This window comes from Sebastes fasciatus, chromosome 19 (genome assembly GCF_043250625.1).
Source record: "Sebastes fasciatus isolate fSebFas1 chromosome 19, fSebFas1.pri, whole genome shotgun sequence".
NCBI lineage: Eukaryota > Metazoa > Chordata > Actinopteri > Perciformes > Sebastidae > Sebastes > Sebastes fasciatus.
In genome coordinates this window covers 24483708-24501852 of record NC_133813.1, presented here as the reverse complement: position 1 = coordinate 24501852, position 18145 = coordinate 24483708, and the positions used below count along the sequence as shown (strand labels likewise).

At 39.6% G+C, this 18145-nt stretch overlaps 1 protein-coding gene across 2 annotated transcripts in view; it reads left to right on the top strand.

The window, feature by feature from the left end:
• LOC141757511 (myosin light chain 3) overlaps positions 1 to 17819 on the top strand; it is a 104821-nt gene extending 87002 nt beyond the window's left edge. Inside the window, exons 3-4 of one of the 2 annotated variants that reach the window (XR_012591658.1) lie at positions 16430 to 16530; positions 17686 to 17819. The gene's annotated coding sequence lies outside the window, so the exon portion shown is untranslated. Of the gene's footprint in view, positions 1 to 16429; positions 16531 to 16684; positions 17486 to 17685 lie in introns of those variants that run through there. The other variant, XR_012591659.1, reaches the window with a different exon arrangement.
• The last annotated feature ends 326 nt before the right edge of the window (positions 17820 to 18145 follow it).

Sequence of the window (18145 nt, the reverse complement as noted above, 5' to 3'; positions counted from 1 at the left end):
ACACTGGTGTCATTTTGACTGTTGATCAAGAATGTAAAAAAAACCTACACTGGCAATCTATTTCAATTTCCAAATGACTTCCTGTAACCCAGAAACAAGTACAGCCTAGAGGAGAGAAGTGACGAAAGATGAAACAAAGTGACTGTGTTCTTTGCACTAATAGTATATAACCCAAAATGTTTTTTTCAAAGTCAGCTCGGGGCTAAAAAGTCATTTGTTTAATGGCTTCTGCCCAGCATGAAGCCAGCAGTCTATTTTTAAAGAAGTGATAGGTGGACCACACCTTCAGAACGCTGCAACCGTAGTGTATCCCCAAACGGCCTTTTAGCTCGATTTCAATGAACACCCCTTCGACTTTCTAAAGCCTTGCATGGTGACTAGGTGAGAACAATGAGAGAGGGCAAAAGAGGAGAGTGAAAGAGGATGAAGAACAGGAGGTAAAGACTGAAAGAAAGAGCCCTGCTGTACATCAACTTGAATCAAAGGCCTCTGCTCTTTTTATTTCACTCCTTTCATTCCTTTGTTGTCTGTGCACCACTGTCGCTGCTCTCTGTGGTCACGGAGGCCTTTTCACTTGTCACTTTGCTCAACGTGGCGCAGCAGAGAGGTCCCATCATGACTTGAGAGGATCTGAGTAGACCTCTGCTACCACCTAGAGGTCTCAGCGGTAGTGGCGTCACATCACACATCTCAGCTTGTCAGAGAAACCAATCACCAATCGGATTGACACTTTTTGTGTGTCGTTGATTTGAAAGACATAAATGACTATTTGATATTACATTTTATACTCTGTTAAAGCTAAAGCAATGACCACTGATGTTTAAAATCTGTTCCTTTTTAAGCACATTTGGAAACTTTGTTTGTGACAAGATGTGACTCATGCATTTTTCTACCCCATCCATCAAAGCCACCTGGGTGAGACAGAAAGGGAGGCTGTGGAGGCTTCAGACAGATAAGGTTTCAGTTTCAAAGCTGTCAGCCGGGATAGAATTTCTAGCACCGCCTCTACATTTGAGCCTCGACTACCTTCACTTTAGAAAAAAAAAAAAATCCACAGACACTATTGCCCCCCTTTAAATTTGCATAACAGTCCCAGATAGGCAGGTATGTGATATAAGTACTTCACAGGGCTTATTCGTACCTGGAGAGACCAGCAGGGGAGGGGGATCAGTTTCTTTGATTTTGCCAGTGCTTTAAAATCATCAAGCTCCTGCTGCTTTGGGGAGATGCTCATAGCGCTGCAGCTTGGTTTTTCTAGAGTTACCTCAAATGTGACAGTTAGTGTCTGATAGCAGAGCGAATGTTTTCAGCATGGTGCAGCATCTGCACGTCACCTTACATTCCTCAGACCGCGACGTCATCTATTGGTTCGTGGACTGTCGTTTTGAAGCCTCGAGTTCGGCATTTTGGCCGTCGCCATCTTGTTTTTTTGCAACCGGAAGTGACACTAGAGGAGGGTGGGGCTAAGTACAACCGAACGCCGAATAAGACATTTATGGTTGACCAACAGTTGAATGTGTAAGGCAACATCAGGCTTGACTTAAAGATTGCCTTCTTTACTTTGTAAAACAAAATGTTACAAATAAATTCATAGATAGAAATTCACTGAATTGTTCTTTATTAATAGAAACATAAATCATACACCAACAACTTGACTTCAAATTAACAGGAATTACAATTCAAGTGTCAACCTTTTTAATGCTCCAACAAATTGGTCAGAACTTTAACAGGAATTAAAATTCCAGTCTATAATGTATATAGTATATAAACATAGAATTGAATTGAATAGATCGGCTCCATTGTCACGATACCCGATGCAGCTATTTGAGTCAGTATCGGCCTAATATCCAATCCAGTATCGGTGCATCCCTAATTTTGAAGCCTCGGGTTCTGCATTTTGGCTGCCGCCATCTTGGTTTTTGCAACCAGAAATGACACGAGTGGGTGGAGCTAAGTACAACCAAACACCGAAAAATACATTTTCAGGTGACCAAAATGTTATAATTGACTTTCATTAACTGAAAACACACTGTGAAAGGGATAAACTCCTAAGACGAAAACACGTCGTAAGTAGCCACGCCCTAAAGCATCCCATGCTTTATGGTCTATTTGACTCTAAATGGGACAATAATTTACTAAATGAACATCATGCTGTATTGAAGAAGACTTGAAACTAGCGATTGAGACCATAAACTCATGTTTACAATGTTTACTGAGGTAATAAATCAAGTGAGAAGTAGAATCATTTTCATTTTCAGAGTTCTTTTTGCAACCAGAGGAGTCGCCCCCTGCTGGCTGTTAGAAAGAATGCATGTTTAAGGCACTTCAGCATTAGCTTCACTTCTCAGACCCCGGAGTTTTCCCACTGGTCGGTACATATCCATACAGTTTGAATCAAATTTCTCATCTAGAATACATGACTTATTCACTGATGGCAAAGTTGTAATAGAAAGCACATAAGATTCTAAAAAAAAAAGTTGCGGTGAGCTGAGTGTAGACGCCCTGGAGGCAGGACAGAGTCGGGGACTAAACCCAATTCCATCTTCGGTATCACTTCCCTCTCTCTCTCTCTATAATGAGCTGATGCTGCTTTGAGCAAATTGAGCCTCACCTCTTGGAAAAGGTGCAAAACGGAGTGTTTTAGTCACTCTTTTTGTGCTGACAGCCATCAGAGTGTACAGCACTTCCTACCAAAATTGTCCCAGCCTCAGCGATTTAGGGATGCTGGCGAAGCAGGACACCTGAATTGTCACACGACAGACTTTCTCTACTTTGGGACTAAACTATATGCAAGATTTACCCACATGGTTCTGACATGTTTCTGTGCGAACACATCCAGATATTAATGCAGAGACACACCATCATTTTCTACACACTAATGTATTCAAATAGCAATCCATATCCAAACAGGCAGGCCCAAGTGTAAGTGTACATTTTTTTGTTATTTCCTTCTTCACAAACCAAAACACTTTCTGCAACCTGTTATTTGCACCCTTTACAATGAAAATCACAAAGTGCGTAACAATAAACACAAAACACAAAACACAATTCATCCGTAAGATATGCATGAATTCCGAGAGAGACCCCTCGCAGCATTCATATTCAGCTCTTATTATGTTTTTGCTTGACTGTGCCTAAATTGTTTCCATGAGAGCCGAGGCTTTTCTGACAAGAATCTTGCAAAGCATCCTGCTTGACATTCAAATAGCGGCGGGCAGATCTGCTGCACGAGGGGGCTGACTGTGCACAGTTTGCATTAGATAACGCTTACAAAACTACCTTTGTAACTGTTTAACAAGGTCAGACATTCGTTCAGCTTGTAGCTTATAGGCAATAAACACATTTAAGGGGGGGAAACTTTACTATGTAAACACATTTGTGCTCTCTCCTCGGAAAAAAACAAACAAAAACGGAGGCTTACGTTCAATCGAAGATGTCAACACAAATCATGCTAGATAAACCTTTAAAATAATTACAAAGAGCTTCAGAGCCTTTAAGCCCTTTTAGATTCAGAGACAGGGAACCGGGGCTGACCACTGGATCCAGGGATTTAGAGACCCTCAATTCACAGGGCTGCCAACAAACGCTGCATAAGAACAAAGCTTTGTACACACGCCGGAGTCTGCCCTTTGAAATTTGTTTATCGGGTCGTACATTTAATTCTCGCTCTTGATTATTCTGACTTTATTGAAATGCACAGTCACACGCACACTCACATGCTAAAAGCTTATAGGCTGATTTACCAGTCTACACACACGCAGTGGTAGTTTTATTTTATTCTGGCAGCTGGGAGACGCGGCTCCCATGGCTCAAATATTGCCACAGAATAGAGCATAATCTTTGGAACAGCTGTGGCTGGAGATAAAACCTTAATCAGGTGAAGGGGAGCTCGGTAATATAATAACCTGGAGCCTGAGAGTCACCAAAGATGCACCGATAGACACAAAAGAGCACTACTTGATAATCTTGGTTCGGGAGCTTACTTACCTGACTATCATGGCCCACTGAGAACTGGATAGACATGATGGGGGGACTTAATGAAAAACCCATTCATGTTTCTTAGTGCTCGAAGATAGTGGGACAAGATAGAAAGACGAGGGGGAGAGGCAGTCAGGGTGAATACCTTCTCATTACACACCTTTGAGTCCTGACATAGACGTTGAGGAGATGGCTAAAACTGACACGTGTTAAATGTAGCATGTTCCACTGAATTTAGTGACATTGGGGATTATTTTAACCATAACAACATGGTATATATATATCTATATCTATAGATATAGATATATATCTATAGATATAGATACAACTTTTAGGACATAATGGTTTAAATAAGGGCTATTAGAGTGTTCTTACTAAAAATCGTACACTTATTTATGGACATTTCTTTCCCAATGTAAAAAAAAGGTATTTTTGGGTCCAATGGCATCACGGACTGACACAGAAGTTGTAGTACCGACGTTTGGCCACTACGAAAATTTGCATCAAAGGTGCACTTCCTTGGGATTTGCATTTGCCGGCTTGCAGTCATCTTCTTCACTTCACTTCTTTGTTATCGCATTGCTATGTTTATTTCTGCGTTACCGTCCCCCAACTGTCAGTGAGCAGTAAAGTGACCGAGTCATTGTTTTAACAGGGCTTGTCACGAGTAAGTCTCAAGTCTTTGCACTCGAGTCCCAAGTCAAGTTCTAAGTCGACATGCAAGTCTCGAGTCAAGTCTAGTCAAGTTCTGATAAAGTTTAAGTCTCAAGTCAAGACTGACAGGTCCTAAGTCAAGTGTCAAGTCTTAAACCTTGAGTTTCAAGTCCTAAACAAGTCCTAATGCCATTTGAGTCTCCGTCTGTAATTTTCAACACATTTTGCATACTGCAATTTGTTTTTTGTTGACCACTGCATAGTTTCTGTACGTGAACAAAATTATCTTTGGCATATTTTTTTTACAACTGGCACTCAGTAAAGTAACATTAGTTTTTGATTGGATTGTTGTCAGATTGGTTCAAACAAATAACATACTTTTCAATATTTGGGCTTGGTGAAGGTATCAAGTATTTTCATGTAAAAAGACTCAAGTAAAAGTGAAATCACGAGTCACTGGTGTTAAAGTCCAAATCGAGTTCAAGTCTTTTTTTGATTTTTGTCAAGTCGAGTCTAAAGTCATCAAATTTGTGACCCGAGCCCAAGTCATGTGACTCAATTCCACACCTCTGTCAATTAGTAGAAAAGCATGGCACCATTAGCAGGGAAGTGTACCACATGCATGTGCACCCTTAAGGGCCTGCATGTTACCAACAAAATGGGGACCCATTCATAAAGACATTCCTCCGTGGTGCTACTAGTGGTAAAAAAAAAAACTCCACAGGGTTGCTTTAATGTGAATTAAGAAGAGAAGATGGGAAATTATAATGCAGTAATTTGGTGTATTTACTGTAAGTGAATGAACATTTCCGACTACAAATAAAGCCTAACAGCTCCTGTACTGATTCATATCAATGTGATCCTAAAAAGTGATTGAAAAAGTGATGGATCTAGAGTTGTCATTGTCATTGAAAGTTCTCCAATAGTTTTCAAGGAAGTGAAACTCTCCATGTCATGAGGTTTTTAATATATAATCATAAGGTATGGAAGGCAAAAGCAACTGCAAGTTGATCTTGTCTGACCAAGTAAGTCAGTAATTTGGATGACCTTTTACTTTGCCTGGATAAAATTAGAACCCGGCAGCGCTTTTATTATTGGCTTTCTGAAGCCTGAAAGAGATGCAGATAGAAACAGTCTAGATACCAAACTAGAGTCACAAGGACACATTCTCCATGGCCCAATGCCATCGCTCCCCCTCCTGAGGCCTTGAGCCCTGAACCCTCAGGGACTTCACCTGGTAAATGGTTGAATGTGAGAGGCTGCTTGAAATGGTATAAATCCGAATGGGACGGCACTTTGCGGCAACATATCACGTTACCTTGACGACACAAGACATGTTATGTACAATTGTGGGCTTTTATTTTACAATTTTACTGCCTGATTTGAACGTCTTCCGGGCTCTTGCCTTTGGAGACGAGAGGTAATTGTCTAATTTACTTGTTTTTGTAAAAGAAATGCTTGATGAATAAACTTGGTGTGTAATATAGCCTATGTTTCATTCCTCTGATTTCATGTGTTTTTTGTATGTGCCATTTTAAATCCTTAATGACAATGGGCTGGTTCTGTGTAAATTTAATATGCAGAGCTGATCAGCCATGTGCAGTCCTCTTTATTTTTTTTACACCCCCGGGCTTCCCCTGGTAACACTCGTGTATACCGTAACAGCACTATGAATTGTGGGTAATTCCCTCAGGCAAAGGACTTATGGATAGTATGCATGAAGGGTTCAAAATGTCTACAGTACAAGAGAGTCCTCAAGCACTTGACGATTTAATGACAGTGAGGTAGCCCTAGAAGCCCTGTGAAGCCCTGTTCAGACCTGGCATTAACATGCGTCCTGAGTGATCCAATCACAAGTGGATGGTTCTAAAAAACAAACTAAAAAAAAACGTCAGTTAAGTAGGCGGTCCTTAAAGGTCCCATATTGTAAAAAGTGAGATAGTCATCTCTGTTTTAGTATAAAGCAGGTTTAAGTATTATATAAATAATGTGAAAGTATTGAAATGTTCAATATATGGAGAAATACGCACAACCCGTATTCAGAAATTGTGCGTTTGAAACAAGCCGTTAGGATTTTTGTTCATTTGTGATGTCACAAATATACAATATTTAGACCATTACACGGTTTTAAACGTAAACATTCGAAATGTGTCCCAGTTTATTTCCATTTGCAGTGTATGTGAATGACATCAGCTGACAGGAAGTAAATATGGACCCAAACCGTTGCAATTCAGTTGAAATGCACTAAAACGGAGTGTTTCAGACGGAGGGTAAATACAGGTATATTCAGGCAGACAGTATGAGGAAAATAATGTTTTTTTGAACATTACAGCATATAAACATGTTCTAGTAGAAACACAAAATACAAGTATGAACCTGAAAATGAACATGATATGGGACCTTTAATGTGGCCCAGGACACGTACACACTGCTAAAAGAATGTGGCCATTTGTGGCCCAGACCACCTCTGAATGTGGTCTGAACAATCAAATCTCAATGCATCCTCAATGAGTGCGTTCACACCTGTACTTAAAACTGTCCACTTGTGATCCGATCACTCAGGACGCATGCTAATACCAGGTCTGAACAGGGCCACCGACTCTGCGGGAATGCGCCTCAAAGTCTGTGAGTCTTTGTGTGTGTGAACATTGGGATTGGGCCCATTTCACTTCCCACAGGCCCTTTCTCGTGGACCTTGGGCACCCTCATTGTGTTCTCACCTGACATCCACCCCCACCTTCACACTGGCCTTTAATTCTCTCATCAGCTCCCAGTATATAATTTTGTCAATAGCCGTTGTTCCTTGCCAGATCTATTGACCTATTATGTTCTAGCCTACCTGCCCTGGTTACCTGTTCCTGCCCCAGTGGATTGTCTGTCTGAGGTCTTATGAATGTAAACACAACTTCACATCGAAGGGCCCAGCGAGACTGAAAAGCTCATCCGTCCACACTGAAGTCTCAATACTGTAAAAGGGATCACAATTGCCATTCAAATCTCCCTCATGCAACAGCAGCTTTTGATTCATCTCAGATATCTGTATTTTAGATTTTCTATAGACTCGTCTACAATGAACAAGACGAACGAGCAGTTAGAGGTTCATTTTATCGCTCGGCTTATTTCATCTTTAAAAAGACGCATGGCTGTTGATGAAAAGATTCGCTGATTGAATCTGTCATGTCTTTGTCACGAGAGAGTCTCTCCATTTTGCCACTTTGACATACAGTTTTCGCTTGATGTTTTGTTAGAAAAAGAAAGAAAAGGACTGTGCTGTATGGCAAAAAGAGTTCACTGTAACCTTCAGAAGTATGGCACTATAAAGAGCTTGCTTAATAATAGGTTCCTACATTTTCTGTAGAGCATATTAATATGATGACCAGTGAAATGACCAAAGCTATTAATAAATACCAGAAGTGAAGCCAATGCAGAAGTGCCTTAAACTTGCATTCTTTCTAATAGCCAGCAGGGGGCGACTCCTCTGGTTGCAAAAAGTCGTTTGTTTGTATAGAAGTATAGTGTTTTTGTCTCAGAACTTAAAGGTCCTATATTGTAAAAAGTGAGATTTTCATGGCTTTTATATTATAAAGCAGGTTTAAGTGCTTTATAAATACTGTTAAACTATCAAAACACTCAATATATGGATAAATACACACAGCCCGTATTCAGAAATTGTACGTTTGAAACAAGCCGTTTGGATTTCTGTCCATTTCTGATGTCACAAATATACAATATTTAGACAATGTCACAGTTTTAAACGTAAATATTCTAAATGTGTCCCAGTTTATTTCCTGTTTCACTGTATGCGAATAACATCAGCTGACAGGAAGTAAACATGGACCCAAACTGTTGCCTAGCAATGCAATTCCGTTGCCATTCCGTTGAAATGCAGTAAAACGGAGCGTTTCTGACAGAGGGTGAATACAGGTATATACAGACAGACAGTATGAGAAAAATAATTTGTTTTTTTAGCATTAAAGCATGTAAACATGTTCGAGTAGAAACACAAAATACAAACATGAACCTGAAAATGAGCATAATATGTCCATTTTTACTTTTCTGGTTACCTGAAAATGTCTTATTCAGCGTTTTGTTGTACTTAGCTCCACCCTCTTGTATCACTTCTGGTTGCAAAAAAACAAGATGGCGACGGCGTAGAAATGTCCAACTTGAGGCTTCAACACAGCAGTCCACAAACCAATGAGTGACGTGATGGTGACTACGTCCACTTCTTATATACAGTCTATGGTACACAGCTCTTTAAAGAAACAGTGTGTAACATTTAGGATGATCTATTGGCAGAAAGGACATATAATATTATAACTGTTTTCTGTAGTGTATGATTACCTGAAATTTCGTTTCGTTACCTTAGAATGAGCCGTTTATATCTACATATGGAGTGGGTCCTCTTCACGGAGATGGCCACCATGTTTCTACCGTAGTCCAGAATGGATAAACCAAACACTGGCTCTAGATAGGGTCATTCCCGTTTTTGTGTTGGTCACCATAGTTCTCCTACACTCTTGGCACACGGAAGAAGCTTCAGTTGGTTGCAATCTGCAACCTCACCGCTAGATGCCGCCACATCCTACACACTGCCCCTTTAATAGAAGGTTTTATGTTGTTGAGCAGTAAGACCAGAAGAAAAACCCATAAAATCCTCATATATGTACTACCTGACCTAGCTGTATTTCTATACTACAGGGCTTTGAAATATGTCGAACATGATATCTGGGCTGCGGTCTTAGAGAATTTGTGCATTTGGCAGTGTCAGTCTGCGGTCAGTTTTGAACCAACCTTATCAGGAAATGTCAGGCCTTCAATCAATCCCTCCTTTGGTATACACTTGAAACCACCCAACTATTTCCCCTGTTATTCACAGAGAAAAATTGCACTGTATAATTACAGTGGGAAGAATATAGAGCCTGATGTACTTACAGTAAGACGGGGTGTAAATAAAGCCTTCACATCAGCCAGAATAGTTTTTAAAAAACAAACATGTACATATATATATATATATATATACAGTATATATATATATATACTGTATATATATATACAGTATATATATATATATATATATATATATATATAGTATATATTTCTCAGGAGATATCAGATGTTGCACATCTCTTTCTCTGTGTAGAAACAAATATGGAATCTAGCACTTCGGTAATGCATTTTACAGCCAGCCAGAAAAACAATTTGATAAGAAATTGCATGAAAATTTAGAGAGATAAAATGTATAACAAATGAAAAATAAATAAACTTGCACAGCAAATATACAACTCTGAAAAATAAAAGTACATCATGGTATATAAATTTATGCGAACCAAAAAAGGATTAGTTTACAGATGAGAACTCTCCAAGTTGAACTACAGGAGACACACTTCAGCTCACTCTATACTGACCACAATCTTGCCTCATCCTTCGATGTGGGGGGTAGTATCCAGCAGATCCGGTTCAGAGGAGCAAACTACAGATGCAGTGCTGACACCATGCTGTAACAGATCAAGACAGAGTAGAAATAACAGAGATTTCTTTCTTCTAAGAGGGGTTCCACCCTATACACAGCAGAAAAATATATATATATGTCTTTTGTTCCTAAACTGCCTCTGTCAACTGGAGAGAGATGTGAGACTTCTGTAGTGTTTACTGAACATAGTGAACATATGCTCTCTCCTGTGCAACTGTTGGGTCTGTTTTGAATACCAATAGCGGCCAAAACACATTTGTTCTTAAAAATGTTTTTTTAGGAATAAATACTCGCTGTGCAAAAAGGGAGGTAATTAAAGCTGAATACATATTTGTATCTTAAGTTAATTTTAATACCATAATACATTCCTCATTCAATTATTTGTATCCTGTGGTAACATATCCTCATGCAACTGTTTGTATGATATCTTACAAAAATGTATTCCTCCTCCCCCTTTTTGTGCGTTTCCCTACGAATGTCCAGCAACACTTGACGCACGTGTCAATTTCTGTTCCGTCTTTTCAAAATAATCGTCTGTCTACACAGGAAATTACTTTTTTTCGGTTTAGGCAGCACAACTACTTAGTTAGGTTTAGGAAAATATTGACCTGGTTAGATTTAGGCAACAAAACTACTTAATTAAGTTTAGGAAAAGATCGAGATTTTTGTTAAAATAACTCCGGAAGTGGCGTAACTTAAGTACAGGAGTTATGTGACAAATAAACCAATGTTGACTTCTGATTTCACACGGGGTACGAACACCGGTCTCCTGGGCGAAATCGGGTATTTTTTTGACCCATCCATGTACCCCGATCCCCTCAGCGTTTGTCGCTCTTTATACTTCCTGGTTCACGCTAATGTGGATTACATACAAATTGATTTTGTGGGATATATATATATACAAATTACAGTGCATTACTTTCCGTAGGTATTGCTGTGGAAGGTGTTATAAATTGCAGCCTGTCCGTGGAGAGAGCTACACACAGTGAAAATGAAACTCTGTGACTGCAGATCGGGTGGAATTAATGCTTTCATTTATTTGACAATAATGACCAGAATGAGTGAAACCGAAACTGAGGCGGTTCCTTCGGGGCTCTGCCAACACGCTCTGATGATATTAGGTCCAGCTTTTGCCAGGGATCAAACAGTGACCCACCAGTTCATCAAATACTTCGAGCTGGACATTCATAAAACATGCTTTCCCCAACTTGCTCTTGGCAAAGACTCAGATGTAATAAATCACATACTGTATATTTTATGACCTAACCGGTCCGGGGTTGTATTGAGGGTAGTAGTAAGGCAGTTGCCTTAGCTACTGAAGATGGGATTTGCTGCATCTTTAATCATGTATTTAATCCTGTATTACTGACCATCAGCACACCGCCCTTCTAATACAGATTTAACTGCCTTCAAACCTTCAAAAAAATATGTATTTCCAAAGAAAAGCTCATATGAGATCAAAAGATACATTGCATGTATTGCTTTGACTTAATATCTCTAAAATGTGCACAATTTCAAATCATTTTCCCATAGATTATAAAAGTTTACAGCCCAGCCATACCTGCGACCCCCCCCTTATCTTTCAAACGGTGCATACATGAATGCACGCACACACACATAACTTCCACAAATGAACAATTTTCCTTTTTACAGCCGTCTTGTTATCGCCAGTAAACTGCCCCCTTGTTATTGCCTCCATGTATTTCCAATTATTTTATATGTGGAAGAGGGCAAAGGGACAAATGGAGTGGAGACGAGAGAGAGAGAAAGAGTGTGGCAAGCCAAGACGCTTTGTAATGCCACGGGCAGGTTATAAGGAAGATAAATAGCGTGACACCTTAATGGAGCCATACAGTTATCCTTTATGAATAAAGTGAGATTGCTTCATAAAAGGTACCGTCCATGATTAATGATAGAACTGAACTGCTCGCATCGATCCTGGACATAAAAGGACTCTCCAGTATTTACAGCTGTTAATGTTACAACGAATGGCATTATAAAAGTTGGACGTGCTGTGAGTCCAATAAAATGCTACAGACTTGGGAATTACACTGAGCCTCTGGTGCCCATTGCCATTACTGTGTGTTCTCATAGTCTTTAGCTGAAGAGAGTACAAAACAGTACAATAATACCAAGTCCATTGGAAGGCAGAATACAGTCCTGCAAATACATTTGAATTTACCAGCGCAGTTGGAGATGGACAATTTCAATGACAGAGGCCACAAACTAAACGTGGTTAAGTTCATGTTTTAGTGTGATGTACTTTGTGACATCTGTGCTGTAAGGGCGCTGCATAAATAAAACTTACAAGAAGAGGCCATTAGTGGAAAGGCTATGAAGTAATCACACATGTATGCATGCAATGTATCCTCCAACAACGGTTCGTATAATATCTTATGACAAATTATTCCTCAGATTTCCTACAAATGTCCAGCAACCCGTGACGTATGTGTCAATTTCCGTTAGTTACATCGATGCAGTCTTTCGAAAATAAACTTCCGTCTTCACAGGAAACAACTTGGTCAGTTAGTTACTTAGTTAGATTCAGGAAAATATCATTGTTTTGGTTAAAATTAACTCCGGAAGTGGCGTAACTTAAGTGCGGAATTTACGTGACAAATAAATCAACGTATTCTCATGCAATTGTTCGTATGATATCTTACGAAAAAGTTATTCCTCCTTTTTCGTATGTTTTCCTATGAATGTCCAGCAACACGTGTCAATTTCCGCTCATTACATGCATACAGTATTTTAAAAATAATCTTCCATCTTCATGGGAAACAACTTCCTTATGTTTACGCAACAAAACTACTTAGTTAGGTTTAGGAAAAGATCATGGTTTGGCTTAAAATAACTCTGCAAGTATATGTAAATGTATATGAATAATGTATATAATAATGTAATGTATATGCAAATTATGTGACGAATAAATCAATATTGACTTCTGGTTTCACACAGGACACAAACGGCGGTCTAATGGGCGAAAGTCCGATATTTTTAGACCCACCCATCCACCCTGACCTCCTCCGTACACAGCGTTTGGCGCTCTTTATAGTTCTAGGTTCAGGATTATGCGGATTACATAGGAATTGATTTCGTGGGATTTTTACAAAATAAAGTGCATTACTTTTCGTAGGTATAGCTACGAACAGTGTATGAGATCAGCCTGATGCATGAGGTATCACAATTTCACAAATATCAATGAACTTCTCATCACATATTAAAGAGAGCCGGAGCGCAAAAAGCAAATATTATGATCAAAAAAGCCTTCATCGGCAATTCTGCACACAACTGACCCTGATACTTAACACATACGTTATAAATTATATAATAAAAAAAATATATATATATATACTAAAACCCTCACCTTTTTCTGCGAGTTAGAAACTGAAGGACAGGGGTAGAACCACACTTGTTGTGAGAATGTTTTCTTTTTTGCCGTGTATCATCTGATTGAACTGAATTCAGAGATGAGTTTCTCCATGTGTGTGAACTGTGGTTAAAAACAAAACAAAAATGACTTAAACAGATGCAATCATCCCTGCCTTCATTCCAACTGAGGAAGCCAGTAGCAATTTCCAAAAGGTTTGAATGCTGGATATTAACACCTCAAAGTCATGCCATGTTGGCAGCTGTGTCGAGATGTGCAAAAACAAAAGAAGTCCCTTTCTGAAGCAGCATAAGCAGATGTAATAATGAGGAAGAAACTCTGACTCAATTAGACAGAGGTATAGACAACAGTGCGCTGAGAAATTAATCACATCTGGTGTTAGAAAAAGACAACAACCACAACCAAAAAGCATACAGCTGGTAGCAGCAAAGAGCATAAACAGCAGTTGTGATATAATGTTAGAAGACATTAAATTCTTAGCACTTTCAGTTAATTTGTTATGCTTGAATATGATTTGTTTGGATGCATTGTGGCGATTACAAGAGTTAGCTTATGCTGATCAGCTGATGAACTCTGCCAGGATTAATCCAAACCTTGATGTTGATGAGGGCCACATTAAATGAATACTTCACCCACAAAATGACCCTTTGTATATCAATTAATCACCCCGAGTTACCTTTAATTCTTGAAAAAAAGTATGTTTTTCTTGCCTGCCTCAATTGTGAACTGAGAATGGGGGCCATGTTTAAACGTATATACTATTTATATCAAGACTTTTCTCCATTTTTTGATTCTACGTTCACATTGGAGGCATGCTAGAACAACGTTTTCTTCAAAAATCCCAGGTAACTCGAGGTGAGTTATTGATATACAAATAGACATTTTGCGGGTGAAGTGTTCCTTTAAGAGAAGCCTGAGGCGATGACGAGAAATCAAGAGTTCTTCCAACTTCACCAAATATGCAGACTTCACCTGTGTGTACTGTATTTTGCAAGCATATCAATGTCTCTGTACTCACAAGTTTCCCGTCTCTACGGTTTTACAAAGCTATTGGTGTTATTTTTGCTGTTTGACATTTTGTCACATGAGACAAATCATAATCTCACTGCAGATGATATTTGAGCTGTAAACTATCCCATGACAAATTAAATCAGAGACCAGTCATATATTTTGTAATGTAGCATTTTTACTAACTTTAAAACCAACTGTAAAAATGACATTCTTTTGTTAACGTGTTTTCAAATATATTTATATCGTGACACTAAGCCCCTCCATCAATTTACTGCAGTGTTGTTGTCAATGACCATGACAGACATTGTTTGTTCCAAGATCTGACATCTGTCATGTTCTATTCTTGGTGTCTTTATCTTCAATGACATACAATGCTACAAATATACAGAGTCTCTTAGGACTAGCAACTATGTTCTCATCCACTGGCCCTGATGCTCCTTCAAACTGCATTGAATAGGTCTGTTTCTCCACACATCCACCAAATTGCCCTCTAAGATTACCTCGCCCCTCGCTATTGATTATTGGGGTTGAGTCTGATTGGACTCGGCTAGGATAATATACAGTATTCTCTTCATTAAAACCTTTTTACTTGGCACTCTCACATGGTTAACCGATTTTACAGTTAGCCTCATCGACTATAAAAATGGCTGTCTGAAAGAATGCTTTGAACTTGGGTTTTGCATCTATAACGGCTGCCATCTTTGTCAGTCACTGGATACAAAAAGTAAAATCAAATGTAGTCGATAATGTGGGGCCTTTGTGAAACTAAAGTGAGACGTGCACGTGGCAACCACAACACAAATACCAACTTCAAGCCAGTGAGCAACCTCTGGTTCTAAAAAGTGAAGCCAATGAGGAAGTGACTCCTCTGGTTGCACAAAGAAGTCTGATTGTATAGAAGTCTATGAGAAAATGAGCCTACTTCCCACTTGATTTATTACCTCAGTAAACATTGTAAACATGAGTTTATGGTCTCAATCGCTAGTTTCAAGTCTTCTTCAATACAGCATGATGTTCATTTAGTAAATTATGGTCCCATTTAGAGTCAAATAGACCATAAAGCAGGGGATGCTTTAGGGCGTGGCTACCTTGTGATTGACAGGTTGCTACCACGGCGTTGTCCGATCTTGGGAGTTGTCCGTGTTTTCATCTTACAACTTTAACCCTTTCACAGTGTGTTTTCAGTTCATGGAAGTTAATTGTAACATCTTGGGCGCCTAAAAATGTATTTTTCAGCGTTCGGTTGTACTTAGCTCCACCCTCACGTCTCACATCTGGTTCCAAAAAAACCAAGATGGCGACGGCCAAAATGTCGAGGCTTCAAAACCGTAGTCTACAAAGCAATGGGAGATGTCACGGTGACTACTACTTCTACTTCTTATATACAGTCTATGGTTGGAACCATGGAATCTGACCCACAACAACTGTACACTTACTTACTACAGTTGTGCCGCCTACCTTTGAGTAAATAAGCATATTAAAACCTAAAAATAGTCGCCTAAAAATATCTCAGCTCCACCCTCTCACGTCACTTCTGGTTGCAAATAACCAACTTGGCGACGGCCAAAAACCAAGATGGCGACGGCAAGAATGCCAAACTCAAGGCTTCAAAACAGTCCGCAAACCAACGGGTGACGTCACGGTGACTACATTCACTTCTTCTATACAGTCTCTGCTTCAAGCCAGCTTCTAGTGGCAAGTGGAGGAGCTGCTGTTTGAATAATTTCCACTGAAGCTACAACATGCAGCCGTAGCGTTTGCCATTTGAGTATAGACCACCGCGCAAGCTCCCGACTGTCATTTCCTCGTTCTGCTTTACTCTGTTTTGAGTCAAGATAATGACCTCCGTTCTTGTTTCTTCATATTACAGGTTGAATATGAGACTAAGTGTCTCATTAAGACTCTCTTTCTTTTTTTTAAAGTGTCAGTGCCTCTTGTGATGATGACCAATGAGAGGAGATGCGGCTCAGATCAATGGTCTGTTGGATGGCCTGTTGAACTTGGATCAATAGCTGCTGGCTGAGTGAGGACTTGTTCTCTGATTTGGTGTTTCTCACTGTCAGACACTCGCTCATAAGCTGCAGTCACTCTCTCAGCTATCCACCCCCGCACTAAACACACATACACACATACACACACAAATACACTTCACTCCCTATCTCTTGCTCTCTCTCCAGGCTAAATAGTTTGCTGGCAGTCCCCGGTGCAACAAGGTTAAGTCATCCTTTTGACAGAGATGGAAAGGGTTATTATCTGACGCTGCTCTGGATTCATGCTGTGTGAGACAAAGGTGCATTTGGATCGATACACATATAAGTGCTGTGGCTGAGACACTAAGCCTGGTCTAGTACATCATACGTACTAACTGTAATATAAATCTGGCTCGCTATCAAAGGGTCAAAGAAGCCGACGCACTTATTGTCATTCGTTATTGTTGGTTTTTTTTCATTCACAATCTTGATTAGCTTTGCAATTGGACTTGCAAATAAAAATGCAATTGGACTTGTTTGAATTGGTTGGAAATAAAACATTTAAAAATGTAATTGGAGGAAATAGCTTTAGGGGGTTTTAACACAGTGTAAAAAAAAACCCTACTTGGGCTGTTGTAGATTATTTTTCAACGGTTTCCAATTTTTAGCCCATGCCCTGAACGGCACTCCGTAACAACACACTCATGTCCAATTATGTTTTGAAAATGAAATTATCTATCATTGGGAAAACCACTGACATTTTGTCCCTCACTAGCAAGCAATTCCAATAGAAAGATACTACAAATTTAATTGGCTAATGGGAGTTGCCAGTAAGAGAGAGAGAGGAAAGGCAATAATTGCATTTGAATTTCAGATTCTTACTACTAAATCCTAAGCTTCTAAGGCATAGGAAGGAACAAACATCAGCATTTCACCCTGGGAAGAAAAAAACAGCAAGGACAGCAAGATGGCTGACTGCTTGCTAGACAATAAACAGCTGACACTATAGGTTGCCATGTGCTGATGTACTCCCACTGCTATGTCTTGTGAGGTAAATCTCTCACAGAAATTCCTGCTCTTTAGAAAAAAGGCATGCATAATCCCAGGCTTCCAAGAGTGAGGGAGGTTAGACTTAATGATATCAGGCCAGTGGCTTCTAACAGCTTGCGAAGACCTTCACCCTGTAATTTGCATTTCTGCCCGTAAAGATGATGCTTCGCACTTCCCCGTGGGGCCTGTGAACACCTGGAGAGAGCCAGTGGTGTCATCAGAAGTCGTAGAGCTTTTAACACTGTACAACCTCATAAATCTGAATGTCAACGCGCAATAAAATGGATTCTGGTATATCTAAACCGAGCTCGGTTTGTTACTCACAGGGAACATTACTTTAGATCAGATCTTCCACCAACACAGAGCCCCGCTAACAGTGTTGTGTTGTCAGCTCCCTTGTTTATCTTGAATACAAGAGGCGTAAAACACAATCAGGAAATGAGCCATACGCTGAAAATCCTCCAGTGAAATAGCACTTGTCAGTTGTGTTTCCAGACTGTGATGAGAGGAGACAAATCAAATAATCTTCAAACATCCTCAGTGAAAAAAAGGAAAGCTGGTGGATGAGAATGCATTGCACATTAACACAAAACAAAACGAGACAATGAGTCTGCAGCT